This window comes from Sapajus apella, unplaced genomic scaffold (assembly GCF_009761245.1).
Source record: "Sapajus apella isolate SASKATOON/1434 unplaced genomic scaffold, GSC_monkey_1.0 scaffold10, whole genome shotgun sequence".
Taxonomy (NCBI): domain Eukaryota; kingdom Metazoa; phylum Chordata; class Mammalia; order Primates; family Cebidae; genus Sapajus; species Sapajus apella.
Window position 1 is genome coordinate 30,279,223 of NW_022436950.1, and position 5,465 is coordinate 30,284,687.

The window sequence follows — 5,465 nt, forward strand, 5'->3', positions numbered from 1 at the left end:
TGTATATATATATATATATATATGTGTATATATATATATATATATATATATATGTTTATTTCACATTGGACTATAGACATTCATATCCTAAAACTGGATGATAATTTCAGAATTAGAAGGCTGTTTGATTGAGGGTCTATGAAGAATGTGAAAAAAGCACCACTTTTAGTCTCCATGTCTAGTGAATTCGTTTTATATCAAACTGATATACTTATTCATAATTGCATATTGAGTAATATGAAAAGAATGTATGTGATCATTATAACAGCAAAAAAGCTCTCAACTCGTAAGATACAATGTAAAAAGAATAAAATATTCTATAACATTTTTCTACCATTTCGCTTTTGCTTATGTGTATATGCTTACGTGTATGCAGTGGGAGTTAAATATTATCCGTCATTAACAAAATAATGACTAATTAGCAATATATTAAATTCAAAATTGAACAAAGAAAACTTTACAAACACATAGACAAATTTGATTGCATTTATTTAACAAATAGCACATTGAATCAGAATATAAATTTGTTTCCAAAATTAATTATTTTCTGAGGTACCATATACATTTAAAATACCAAAATTATCCAAAGATTCATATAAATTGTAGTACAAAGGTATTATGTTGGAAAATGATGTATCATTATTATGTACATGTATTTTAGAATCATAACTTGTTCAGTAATGTTACTAAAGTAAGAAAAATAGATGTTCTGTATTGGTATATTAAGACATGTACAGTTAGATAGGTATATACACAAGACACATATATTAAGAATCTATGGACAATTGAACTATTATGCCTGAATAAGAAAGGTGGAATTTTTACAAAAAAATTTTGAAATGATAAGAATCTAATGGGCAGATCATTTACTTTTTTCATGCTATTTATGAAAATGAAAAAAATGGTGAAAGAAAGGGTTAAGAACTAAATGAAAAAAATGTATTTTCAAATATAAAGAATGCAACCATTGCAGTTTACTACCAAGTCTTCAGTCAGATAGGGTATTTATGATGTGTATACTGAGTGAGAAACAAAAGTAGTGATGATATTTACAATTGAGGATTATTTTTATTGCCATAAATTAACCAGTTCTATTGAATTATTACAGGATAAAGCTTTGTATCTTGCAAACACATTCAAGTTTTAGGTGATTGCTGCAAAAATAAAATGAATTTTTGCATGCTTTCAGATCAACTGGTATGAATACATTTCTAGCTTAAAAATAAATATAATAACTTTGCCTTTTAACCATGATGAAATAACAAGGATCATAACCTCCTTTCATAAATAACTATAAAATTGGGGAAAAAACACATGAAATAATTATTTTTAGACATTGGAAACATACAACACAGGCACATGACCCCTGTGATAAGGAGAACCAAGGGAATCTACAATCACCCCTAGCTGTCTGGCTGGAGGCACATTCTAAATGACTGTGTAATTAAGGAAGTGTCAAGAGGTTTCACTGAACAAAGGACACAGAGATTAGATACCAGGAGAACTGAGGTGAGAGAAAATTATGTAAAAAACAAAAACACAAGCAGCTTCAGAATTTTCCATTTGTGTCTTTGCTGAGAACTATGCTATACTTCCATAGGGTGAGACTCCTTGAGGCAGGACTACAGTGTTTTAACTGAATAACTTTCTAAGCTCACTTAAAGTAGGGAGACAGTCAAACCTTGGCCAGCATTGTGGAAAGGTCTCCGTCATCATCCAAAGCATTTAGTAATCTCAGAGGTGTCATGCTTCAGTAGTGAATTAAAATATGCCTTAGAATAAAAGACTCTCCAGAATTATGGGGGAGAAAACCATATTGTTTAGTATCAAAAACATAAAATAGCAAAATACACACAAAACCTACACACCGAAAACTAAACGACATTGCTAAGGAACATTTTTAACATTTAAACAAATGAAAGAGAATATTTTGGGCTCTCTGCTCCTCCTGTTCGACAGACAGCCGCAACTCCTCTCCCATCACCAGCCGCATCCCTGAGACACCATGGGGAAGGTGAAGGTCAGAGTCAGCTGATTTGGTCGTATTGGGCACCTGGTCACCAGGGCTGCTTTAACTCTGGTAAAGTGAATATTGTCACCATCAGTGACCCCTGTGTTGACCTCAACTACATAGTCTACATGTTCCGGTATGATTCCACCCATGGAAAATTCCATGGCACCCTCAAGGCTAAGAATGGGAAGCTTGTCATCAATGGAAATCCCATCACCATCTTCCGTGAGGATCCCTCCAAAATCAAGTGGGGTGATGCTCATGCTGAGTATGTGGTGGAATCCACTGGTATCTTCACCACCGCGGAGAAGGCTGGGGCTCACTAGCAGGGGGGAGCTAAAAGGGTCATCATATCTGCCCCCTCTGCTGTTGCCCCCATGAAAGTGATGAGTGTGAACCATGGCAACAGCCTCAAGATCGTCAGCAATGTCTCCTGCACCACCAACTGCTTAGCGCCCCTGGCCAAGGTCATCCATGACAACTTTGGTATCATGGAAGGACTCATGACCACAGTCCATGTCATCACTGCCACCCAGAAGACTGTGGATGGCCCCTCCAGGAAACTGTGACATGACGGCTGCAGGGCTCTCCAGAACATCATCCCTGCCTCTACTGGCACTGCCAAGAATGTGGGCAAGGTCATCCCTGAGCCAAACAGGAAGCTCACTGGAATGGCCTAACTTGTCCCCACTGCCAACATGTCAGTGGTGGACATGACCTGCCACCTGGAAAAACCTGCCAAATATGACAACATCAAGAAGGTGATGAAGCAGGCGTCGGAGGGACCCCTCAAGGTCATCCTGGGCTACACTGAGCACCAGGTGGTATCCTCCGACTTCAACAGCGACACCCACTCTTCCACCTTCGATGCTGGGGCTGGCATTGCCCTCAACGACCACTTTGTCAAGCTTATTTCCTGGTATGAAATGAATTTGGCTATAGCAACAGGGTGGTGGACCTCATGTCCCACATGGCCTCCAAGGAGTGAAACCCTTGGACCACTGGCCCCAGTGAGAGCATGAGAGGAAGAGAGGCCCTCACTGCTGGGGAATTCCTGCCACACTGAGTCCCCCACCACATGGAATCGCCCCTGCCCACAGTTTCCATGCAGACCCCTTGAAAAGGGAGGGGCCTAGGGAGCGCCACCTTGTCATGTACCATCAATAAAGTCCCCTGTGCGCAGCCAAAAAAAAAAAAAAAAAAAGGATATTTTGTACAAAGTTCAGAGGACTCAATAGTTTTAAAGGGCATATTTCCCAAGATTGATCCATAAATTAAATGGAAATCAGTGAAAATGTAGCAGGCTTTTTCATAGCACTTGACAAGTTTAGTCCAAAATGTACATGGAAATGCAAAAATTCTACAAGAGTATTTTGAAAAAAGAACAGTTGGAGCGTTTAAATGACCTGATTTCAATATTACCATTATGCTACAATATCAAGAAATTATGAGTATTGGCTTTAGACATAGAGATGAGAATGGAACAGAATGGAGAGTCCAGATGTAGACCTATGTAATATGATCAATGATTTTTTGACAATTGTACCTATACTTAGTAGAATAATGACCACTGAAAGGAACCTATAAATACTGCCTAATAAAGAAAAAAGGTCTTCACCAAAGTGATTAAGTTAAGGATCTTGAGAGTGGAGGATTATCCTGGATTCTGAGTGAGCCCTAACTTCACACACACATAGGAAGAGGAGGCAGTGTAACCACAGAGGCAGAGATTGGAGTGATGAGACCACAAGTCAAGGAATGGAAGCCATCAGAAACTGGAAGAATATGCTTCCTGAATCTTCTAGAGGGATCAGGCCCTACCAGCACCTTGATTTTGGACTAGTGATATGAATTTTGACTTTTAACCTTCAGAACTGTGAAAGCATATTTTTATAATTCTAAGCCACTGATTTTGTGATAATTTGTTATAGTATGCAGAGAAGACTAAAGCACTGCCTAAGGCAATTAAAAGGGGAAAGAGTACTTTTTAAATAAATGGTGCCTGAACAGTAATTACATATATCCTAGAACTATAAATTTCTATAGAATGTACAGTACAGCACAGCACAATGCGTGCTTATTAAATGAAAGAGAAATCAGTGAGTGAAGAAATTTATATTGCTATGTGACTTGTTAAATTAACTGAACTTTCAAATTAATAAATTGCTTTTATTTTTTGAAGTAGCTTACATAACAAGACCTGTTGCTGACCTAGGGTTTTTTTTTTTTTTTTTTTTTTCTTACCTTTCAATTGTATTAAGAGTTTAGAGATTTTCTGGTTTTCCAAGATAAAGGGTTGAAGTTTTTGAATTACAATTACAATTACTTCCTCTCAGGTTTTTGCTTTCTCAATAGAGTATAGATTCCAATTACCTGTTCATTTATCTACAAAACATCCATATTAAATAATTTGTGACTCAGCAGAGGTAGAAATAAAATTATTTTCTTTCACAAATTTTATCCCATGTTGTTATGACATTGTTATGATGCCACAGTAACTGATAATTTAATTAAAAATCAAAGTCCTCTTTGCCCTGATAGGTTAGTCAAATTAGTTAGGCCTAGGATTCCCACAATAACCCTCACTCTAAAAATTATCTATTCTTGAGCAATAAAGTTCTTTTTTAAGAAAAAAAAAGATTTTTCACCAACATTCACCAAAAATAATTGTTCATTAGCAATTATAAATAATTATTGTCTGAAACCAATGCATCTTTTACATATAAAATCAGAATAGAAAAAGAAATAAAATGGTTAAAAGCAAGAGATCTTTCTTAAGGATTCACTGGAAGAAGTAATTGATTGTCCTTAACTCTGCCCAGTGATAGATCATTTTAAATATTGAATAAAAGCAGAAAATGGCCTTTCCTCTGAAAATTTGTTAATTACTTATTTAAAAATCCCACCAAGACTCTGCATTCAAAACAGAGAGGTAATATCCTGAAGGGCTCTGAAAAAGGCATAAAGTTCTGTAGCTTTGTGTGCAAAAAAAAGAGAAAAGCACTTCACAACTAATAAGCATCTGAAGGCAGCATTTAATAAAGTCTATTAGTAACCTAATCATTATTAGCAATGTAGTTAATGAGAACATACTGATGTAAAATCTGAGCTTCAAGAAGCTGCATTAAAATAAACTGACCTTTTTTATTATCTTATTGAATTTTTTTTCATTAGGTTGTATTTTTGCTCACAGGTCCTGATGAGCAATTTGAAATTGCTGTTATTCTCGGTTATAGATACAGTCAATTCTTGTTGCTCACAGTAGTTATGTTCTACAAAGTTGGCAAGAAGAATAGATTATCAAATACTGAGCCATTGCCCCTAGGGGAAGTACAGGGTTAGGTTCCTTCAAATCTCTGGTCACATTTTTGTCAAATGATCAATAAATAGCTTATTTTGTATGTTCATTTGTTAAACGACATCCTATCTGATATATATTATTTGTTAACATTGA

At 36.1% G+C, this 5,465-nt stretch overlaps 1 pseudogene; it reads left to right on the forward strand.

Annotated features, from left to right (window-relative positions):
- Positions 1–2,005: 2,005 nt before the first annotated feature.
- LOC116551520 lies at positions 2,006–2,999 on the forward strand (annotated as a pseudogene).
- Positions 3,000–5,465: the final 2,466 nt, after the last annotated feature.